The sequence below is a fragment of the Canis lupus genome, chromosome 20 (assembly GCF_011100685.1).
Source record: "Canis lupus familiaris isolate Mischka breed German Shepherd chromosome 20, alternate assembly UU_Cfam_GSD_1.0, whole genome shotgun sequence".
Taxonomy (NCBI): Eukaryota; Metazoa; Chordata; class Mammalia; order Carnivora; family Canidae; genus Canis; species Canis lupus.
Window position 1 is genome coordinate 13806840 of NC_049241.1, and position 9419 is coordinate 13816258.

Below are 9419 nucleotides of genomic sequence, written 5' to 3' on the forward strand. Positions count from 1 at the left end.
CTCAGTTGAAGATTACTTCTTTCCCAGACCGTGAAACCAACTTTACCTAAATCAGTGTTTCTTAACACATAGTGTACTGACAACCTGCATCTGAGCCACATGGCACCCTTGTTAAAAATGCTAATTCCCTACGTCACTCCAAACCTATGGAAGTGTGCTATGTGAGCAGAGAAAGGTTAGAACTCAGGGAACCTGCTCATTTAAAGCAAGCCTGCCAAATAATTATTATGGCTACAAATGTTCCCAAAGTACTGACTTAGTCTATGTGGAAATGAATAAATAACAATTTTATAGGTTAGGGGCTCTGGATGTATCATTCTCACTGCTATTCTTTTTTTTTTTTTTTTTAGTTTTTATTTAAATTCCAGTTAGTTAACATACAGTGTAATAGTAGTTCTGGGTGCGCAATTTAGTGATTCAATACTTAACAAAGAACACCTGGTGCTCATCACAACAAGTGCACCCCATGAGGTATTTAACGCATCCCCCAATCCACCTCCTCTCGCTGCTACTCTTGTTCTGATTTGGGGCCTCAGTTCTAGTCAGTAGGATCCTGCTCTGTTTTTCCATCTCTATTTGGACGACAACTTCAAGAACTGTGTATCTAGTCCTCTCCATCATAGGGGCTGCCTTGAAACCTGATTCAGCTCCCATTTCCTATAAGACCAATGGCTCACCCTGCCCTCCTGTTCTCCTGGAACTTAATTTCTCTCCTGAAGTTCCATTACCTGCAGAACTCCAGGCAATCAATGCCACTCCAGCTTTCCAATGTCACATTCATTTCTTTTAGTCAAAGCCAAGATTGAGAAGTAAAGCAATTATTTCCTTAGTTCTCACAAGAAATTGTCTGTTGTATGGTTAATAGTTTGAAACATTTACATTGGCTTCAAAAACTGACTGCTCTGGAACCTGTACCTACCTATGCAAAAACACATATATGTTTATTTTAACAGTGAATTTGATCACAGTTAATGCATAAGTAGGATTCAGGGCATCCAAGTATTTTCAATCAACTAGCAGCCTTCTAGTTCTAGCAGCCCTTACATTTGCCCAGAGAACACTTATTCAAGCATCTGTTGTCCTCTGAAGTCTTCCCTGACTTACCAGGTAGAACTGATTTTTTCCTCTTCTGGGTCCTGCTCTACAATGACAGACTTCTACAACATCATCTATAGTAGGGGCTGTTGACAGTGTATCCTTTGTCCTTTTGTCTACTTCAACGTCTATTTGCAGCTGAGGGGGGAAGTTACCCTCACACATCAGTGGCTTCCTACCTCAAGAGCCTGCATATCTCTGCTTATCTTTTTAAGGGTACTTTCTAGCTGATAGTCCAGAAGGAAGAGGATGTGATTAGACCAGTGACGAAGAGCATGATGGAAGACTTGGTTTACCCATCCCTTACCAGATCAGTTCTGAGGTATGCTGTTTATGGTTCCTGACTAGGTCCTGTGGAGTTGAGCCCCAGTTGCTCACATGATAATCTGCTCTTTTGTGATTCTAGGATCATCTTCCAAATAAATTACATGTTACCCATGACTTTGTAATAGGGTCTGCTTTTGGAGAAATCCAAATTAAGCCACCAAATTTTACATATGATTAGATGTAAATATTTAGATGTCTGTCTTCTCCTCTCAAACTAAAAGCTTCTTTACAGAAGGGATTATGTCTTCACGTCTTTGTATTCTAAGATATAGCCTGACATCCAGTAAGCACTCAGTCAAAATTTATGTATGAAACAATGAGTTTATCTACATTTTGGTGACATAATAATGTTTCTGAGGTACTATAAAACTTAAAGTATGTCCAAAAGCAGCCATTGTAGTCCTATAGGAATTTTAATGTAGTATCATTCTTTAAAAAAAATGTACTGGGATTCTGCAGATATATTAATATTACTCTCTTAGTGGATTAACCACAATATCCAATTCCTGTTATTAAAGCAGATAAGAAAAAAAAAGAGAAAAAAAATAAAGCAGATAAGACATTTCTAATTCTTTATTTTCTCCCGTCTAAACCATGATAAAATCTGCATCTCCATGGCATTTAATAAATATGAAGCCTATATTGAAAGCAAGTCTTTTATCTGTAAATGATGATAGTAAGGATGAGTGATATGGGACAACTGCTAATAAGTTAAAGACTTTCTTTTTAATGTCTTACTTAAATATGTTTTTTAAAAATGTATTAGACTCTGAGAAAAATTCAAATTAGTTTATCCTCAAGGGACTAGAGTCTTTAAATATCTTCAAGTGGAGGAAAAACTCACTCTGGCTATTGTGTCATTTAGTTAATATTTTCAGAAAGCTGGAAATTCTTGAGCAATATTATTAAACCAATAATTTATTCTAATTTTCATCTGGAATCAGTAAGACATTTATCATCAGTGAGCTCTTCCTCCATCATTTAATTTTTTTCATCAAAGTTATGCACATTGAGTTGCTTCAGCAGTGAAAACACACAAAGCCTGCAGAATTATGACAATGTCACTTTGCTTCTAGTAAAAGTACTAGAAAGGACTGAAAGGAAACAATATGAACTATAATAAAGAAAGATGCACTGATTGACCAGGAACAAATTCTGATGAATAACTGTGGATAAAAATGTGATAATTTCCTATTTATCAGCCTTGCTTTACACCAAAGTAAGTGATATTAATTCATAAGAACAACGAAAAGACTGAGTGAATGAGAGTTTTTAAATAATTTATATCAGGAACATTGCTGTCATGAGATATTATTTTTAATAACTCAGTCTAACAATCACATATTATTGGACTTTTGGGTACCCCATTTTTAATTAAAATATATAATGAGTCAAATATGGAAAAACTTGATAGCCTTACTATAGCTCAGGATCTAATCATAAAAGACTTTTTAGGAAGAATATAAATGTTGACATGGGACTTTTCACTCAACAATAAAAAATAGCAAGAAGCCTATTATTTTTATATAAGATCCCAAAAAGGCTAGAATTACAATTACATAATCAGATTTTTAAAAATTAGCTATTAAAGAATGTTATGGTAGATATTTATTGTAGCAATTTGATAACCTTAACATTGCTTCTTCCTATATTGTAAGCTTTTCAAAAGTAAAACTTTTACAATTCCCTTGGTGAATGTGCATAGTAGAATTTCAATTATTTGTTGAACAGATATTTTCCCTTTAAATATTAAAAAAATATATCTTAAAAGGAACTGTTGAAATCCTTGTGAAAGGACAAAAAAATAGAAGTAGGACATTGTGATTTATTTTAAAAATTCTAACAAAGCATCTTATAAAACAAACATATGTCATAGATGTTTGGTTTTTCCCCAAGAAAAATAGATTGTTCTATACTAACAAATGGTAAAGCTAAAACAACTGAAGACACCATATTCCAAAAATCTAGATTTCTCAATAGTTGTAAAGGCAAAATAATAAAAATATTTATTTTCAAAAAATTAATTATTATTCTCATTGTAAAGAACTATAATCTTCATTCTTGCAAAGCAAGTTCCTGAAAAGCTTAAGTCATGTAAGGCTTTGATCTCTATCTTAATCTTCAACCAGTGTGCAATACCAAGAAACGCTTCTCCAGTGATAACTCAATTACTCTACTGTGTAGCTAGCTAGAAAGTCTTAGTGTACATTTAGCCTGTGAATTGAGATTCTTGCATGAGGAAAAAACATTGGCAGCTGTGAGGGAGACTGGTTTCTAAACCTGTATAATCAAATAATATTTTGTGAGCGTTTTGAGGTTTTTAACTGGAGTTCCCTTTAAAGGCACCCTTTCATTGTCCATTTTCTCAAACAAATTGTTCTTGTCTCATTGAATCTTGAGTATTCATTGTTGCAGGTAAGGGAGAAATACACCAGAAAAGCAGAGAAAGTACCCTGAGTACCAAAAACTAAGGCTTTTGAGTTGTAAGAACCTGGGATTAGTTTCAAAACTTGAAGTTCTGAAGGATTCAGGGTGTAAAATTTATGCAAAAAACAATAGATTAGATGAAGTGAAATACATTATGCTCCCCAGCATACTTAGCTTGAGGGTAAGATTACTACAGTATGAGTTGGGCTCTCTGGGATAACTAAATTTGAGCAAAGCAATTGATTTTACATAATATCCTTGTGAAAAATGTCTGCCATATTGTAGTGATTTATGGAGATTTGAGAGTTGAATGGTGTTATCAGATCAACTTCGAGCCAGGTTGCCAGTGGCATTCTATGAGGCTTTGCTTTGTTCAAAATTTTAATAATTCATATAACATATAGAAAGTTTGCTGATCAGGTCTGTGGGATGCCTGAATTTAGGAGAGGGTAGAAATCTTATTAGAAACCACATGGAAGGTTTAAAGAAAACCAGCCAGATAGGCAAACTGGGCCAGTTTATTACGATATAAATATACAAAGATAAATGTAAAGATCTGTGTTTAGAATTCTAAAAAAATCTGCACAGATGAGGGGCTGGCAAGGCCTACCTGAAAAAAAAAAATGGTTCTGTGAACAAGACCTGAGGCTGAGTTAATTTCATGCACAAAATGAACGGTGACATTTTTGTCAGAAAAGAGGTTTCATTGGTTTATATTCAAGGGATTGGGAAGGAACTCACTGTACTTTGCTCTGGTCAAACCATATCTGGAAGAGTGCGTTCAATTCTGACTTTTTTCTTCTGCATTGGATATCAATAAATCATAGGACATCTAGGGTATGTGGCTAGGATTTTATATTCAGCAAAAACGTTTCTGAATTCCTCCTATGTGCCAGACACTGATCTAGGTACTAGGATATAGTCACAAACAGGAGTTAAACATGGTGGAGCTTCGGGAAAGGGGATAATTAATCTGGAGATTATATGGGGCTCCATGCTAGCGGACATCTGTTGAACAGCTGACATGTGAAAAAGAATTAGCCTGATACTATGTGGCTCCAGGGGTATTAGGCAGAAGTTATAAGGATGCAGATTTCAGTTGTAGCATCTGTTCACAAGTGGAGTGTGTGGCCTTAGGTGGAGAGTACCTTGTCATTTTCCAGCAGAGGCAGAAGTGCATCTGTCAGGGTGAATGATGTAATGCAGAAAACACTTAGCACAGTACCCTGGCACTTCACAGGTGCTCAGTCAATGGAACAAAATGGCTGTACAGGGTTTTTCTTATCTCTTTTAGGAGTATGTAATAGATGATTCTAGAATTCTAGAGAATTCTAGAGAACAGAGAACTCTTGCAGGTGATTTTTCCCCCTGTGCCCACCACAGAGTGTGGCGTATTGTTGGTGGCCTTTAAATATCAAATACATGAATGAGAGATTTGTATCATCTCTAAGACTATGCATTAATAATTATGATGTTAAAGAAGTAGCACTTCTAGTTCAGAAAGCATTGTTTCCAGTTCCATTTCTAGTGACAATGAGATTTGACATTACATTTTTCCAGCATTTTTTCCCCTCTGTTACTTAAAATCTCAGTCATTCTCTGAAGCACACAGATCTTTTTGTCATCTCATGGAATGTCAACATTCATTGCCTTGTGGATTGACTTAGAATTTATTGAAGATCCATAATTTCATTCTCTAAATCAGGTAGGATCCTTTCAAAGCTCAGCTCATTCTATTATAACCTGCACTATTCTTATCCACACAATACATCTTCCTCATTTATGAAGCTATCTTATTTCTAGAAGATTCTATTTATCCCTTTTCTTCTTGAAATAAACATTATTATTTTCAACATTCTTTCTAATCATTCTTCTTTCCCCCCTAAACTCATTCTGGAAATAATTGATTATTATTTGAGTTCTCTCAGAAACTGGATAAATATGTCAGTGGTAAATATCCTAAGATTCCTTTACCATCTTTGAGTTCTTACTGTGTGTCAGAGGCCTTACATATCTTATCTCCTTTAATGCTCCTGATAACTTTCTCATGTGGTGTTTTTATTTCCATTTTACAGATGAGGACAGTGAGGGTCAGAGAGAGTAGATAATTTCACCAGTGCTACACAGCTCATTAGTAAAGGAGCTAGGTTTTGAACCCACTTCTTTCTCTTAATCCCACATTCTATGGACTCGAATTTTGGAATGAAACTATAAGCATGTAAAAAAGAGACAGGGAAAATTGGGCTTTGTATTGAGTGGGATTTTATCAAATAAATTGCATAGCTCCTTTGTACAATTAACTATAAACAAAGAGATTCAAAAGGCTGATATCTCTCAAAATGTCCTCAAGCCTCTAGGGTTAGGTGACTCTCTACCAATCAGAATAGAGAGTTCCTTCCAGAGGTTTCAGCCCAAACTCTGGTTTTGGGACAAGGAGTTGCATACTGACTTGTTCCAGACCATCTAGCTGGTTAACAGCACGAAGAGAACCAAAGGCCAGGCTTCTAGATTTCCAGACTATCAGACTATTTCTGGGGAACTTTGAGTGAAATCATGAACATTTCCTTCTGGATAAAAACTCTACTCAGACATAAGACACAATAGGAGCGATATATTTTGATAGTTTCAAGACAAAAAAAAATCTTGATTTAAGATCAAGCAAGTGTTTATAAAGCATTTCTGAACTCCTTGGAGAAAGGTACTTTCTAAATAAAAGTTTCCTTTGATCATTTTGAAATGTTTATTTTAGGTAAGCATTCTTTTCATAAAATATTTACATGTGTTCTAATACAAACATTCACATTAGTATGTGCTAAAGATCTGAAATTTACTTAGCCAAAATTATTTACTTTTCTGGGTCCAACCAGTAGGATTTCCAGAAATCCAAAAGAGATAAAGGGATTTCCTTACAAAGCCTGCTAAAGCATCAGATAGGAATTTGGAAAGGGCAAGTCTAAAATAAGGCTCATTTAGAATAAGAACTTCCTTAAGATCTTGACTTGAAGTCTACACTAGCTCAAACACCTGCAAAATGAGCAAATAAGGCATAATTTCCTCAACACATTATGCCAAAATCTTGCTAAATTCTTTTCACTGCCAAGGACTCAGTTAATGTCTCAAAAAAATGAAGCACAGCAAGTTTTAGCAGTTTTTTCTGGATTTTGAGAAGAGAGAATAGATTTGGGAATTGCTGTTTTATCAAAAGAAAAGCAATATGGAGTAAACTTCTGCCTCTGTTAGAGGTGATTCTAGAGGTGTCAAAGTATTATTAATGTTGGCAGCAAACCCTGTGGTAGGTATATTTTGAATGGAAAATAATCCCACCTCTTCTTTTGAGCTTATTTTGAATAAATCTCCTGGGAAATCATAAAGAACAAGATATTGCTGATAAAAAAAAAATCTCCACTACTGGAAGTCCCATGATGTAGTAGAATGAGCATCAGGAAAAGGTAGCAGTGAATTTCTAGGTTCTTCTTCCATCAGATAATGTGTCTTTACGTAAGTCTCTTACCTGACCTGGGCCTCAGTTTCTCTCTCTGGAAAAAGGAAGGCACTGGACAATTTCTGAGTTTTCTTTCATCACTGTCCTTTTCTGGAGTTTTGGTTGTGGCTTTTCTTCACCTTCTCGTGAATCCGCCTCCCAGAGGCACTATACCCTCTGCAGATATGACTTCTGTCTGTTCTTGCAAATGGTATTTATAAGGCAAGAGGCACACACATCAACTTATTGCCTCTTCAATCACTCTTCTTGTATGTTGGAAACTATCTAGTAAAACCTCCTTTGTTGTAACCTCATTAGAGTTTTTCTTTGCTCTATTTCAGAAAAGAAAGATACTACCTCACACATCTCCTAAAAGAAGGTATTCGTGAGAATAGAGAAAATTAACAAGACAGGAAACAACAAATGTTGGAGAGGATGTGGGGAAAGGGGAACCCTCTTGCACTGTTTGTGGGACTGTGAACTGATATAGCCACTCTGAAAAACTGTGTATAATTCCTAAAAGAGTTAAAAATAGAGCTACCCTATGACCCAGAAAGTGCACTGCTGGGGATTTACCTCAAAGGTACAGATGCAATGAAACGCCGGGACACCTGCACCCCAATGTTTATAGCAGCAATGTCCACAATAGCCAAACTGTGGAAGGAGCCTCGGTGTCCATCAAAAGATGAATGGATAAAGAAGATGTGATATATATATATATAAACAATGGAATATTATTCAGCCATTAGAAATTATGAATACCCAGCATTTGCTTTGACGTGGATGGAACTGGAGGGTATTATGCTGAGTGAGGTAAGTCAATTGGAGAAGGACAATCATCATATGGTTTTACTCATATGGGGAATATAATAAATAGTGAAAGAAACAAAAGAAATAATGAAAGGGATTATAAGGGAAAGGAGAGGAACTGGGTGGGAAAAATTAGAGAGGGAGACAAACCACGAGAGACTCCTAACTCTGGGAAAGGAACAAAGGGTTGCGGAAGGAGAGGTGGGCGGGGGGGTTGGGTAACAGGGTAATGGGCACTGAGGAGGGCACTTGATGGGATGAGAGGGTGTTATACTATATGTTGGCAAATTGAATTTAGTAAATAAATAAATAAAAAGAAATTAAACAAAAGGAAAACTATGTAAGTCAGGTTTGTAAGGGGAATTTGACCTCCTGAAGAAAATCAGCTCTTGCAGCTTTGCAGCTAGTTGGTTCTTATGATGCAATAATGACAAGACTAAATGTTAGAGTAGGTTTGGGCAAGGGTTTACAATCTGTTAGCCTTAGTTGGATTTATAAAACATGATTGAAAGTAGACTTTAACAGTAGACTATAGTTGAGACTTTTTACTCTGTGATTACACACAGAGAACTAATCAAGTCTTTGGATCCAAATTGGCCTAACAAATTGAGTCAGGGAGAATAAAAAACAATTGGTTACATCTTAAAAAGTACTGTCCGCCAAAAGAGTTAATCTGGTTGTACATCTCAGTAAATGCTTTTCAGTCTGCAGATCAAGAATGATTAGCAGGTTGTGAGATCCATGTATTGGCTCAGGGACAGCATTAAAAAACAACAAAATGAGGACACCTGGGTGGCTCAGTAGTTGGGCGGCTGCCTTTGGTTCAGGTCGTGATCCCAGGATCCGGGATTAAGTCCCTCACTGGGGTCCTGCAAGGAGCCTGCTTCTCCCTCTGCTTGTGTCTCTGCCTCTGTGTGTGTGTGTGTGTGTCTCATGAATAAATAAATAAATCTTTTTTAAAAATTAAAAAATTAAAAAAATTAAAAACAAAATGGAGTAGAATAGGAAATATCAGGGTATTTCATGATAATGGTTAGTATCAATTTGCAAAAATTAATTTTATTCATATAGAGAGAACATATATTTGCATATATGGTCTGGTCTCGATGTGAATTTTATTTGTCACTCAGGTCTGGTTAAGGAAGTTCAAGTTCCTGGGGAAATAAGTTCTAAGACAGAGATTGGTGTGCAGTGGGTTTATTGGGAATTGCAGAATAGGAACAACATATGTGACAATGAGAGGGAGGCAGGATTGGGCAAAAGAAGAAACTGAACAGAG

At 36.1% G+C, this 9419-nt stretch overlaps 2 long non-coding RNA genes across 3 annotated transcripts in view; one reads left to right on the forward strand and one right to left on the reverse strand.

The window, feature by feature from the left end:
• LOC111091259 overlaps positions 1-5119 on the reverse strand; it is an 85321-nt gene extending 80202 nt beyond the window's left edge. For both annotated transcript variants that reach the window (XR_005374680.1, XR_005374681.1), the window contains exon 1: positions 4998-5119. This is a non-coding gene — a long non-coding RNA (uncharacterized LOC111091259). The remainder of the gene's footprint in view (positions 1-4997) is intronic.
• LOC102152871 overlaps positions 1-7842 on the forward strand; it is a 79609-nt gene extending 71767 nt beyond the window's left edge. The window contains exons 3-4 of the long non-coding RNA XR_005374678.1: positions 1311-1417; positions 7672-7842. This is a non-coding gene — a long non-coding RNA (uncharacterized LOC102152871). The remainder of the gene's footprint in view (positions 1-1310; positions 1418-7671) is intronic.
• Positions 7843-9419: the final 1577 nt, after the last annotated feature.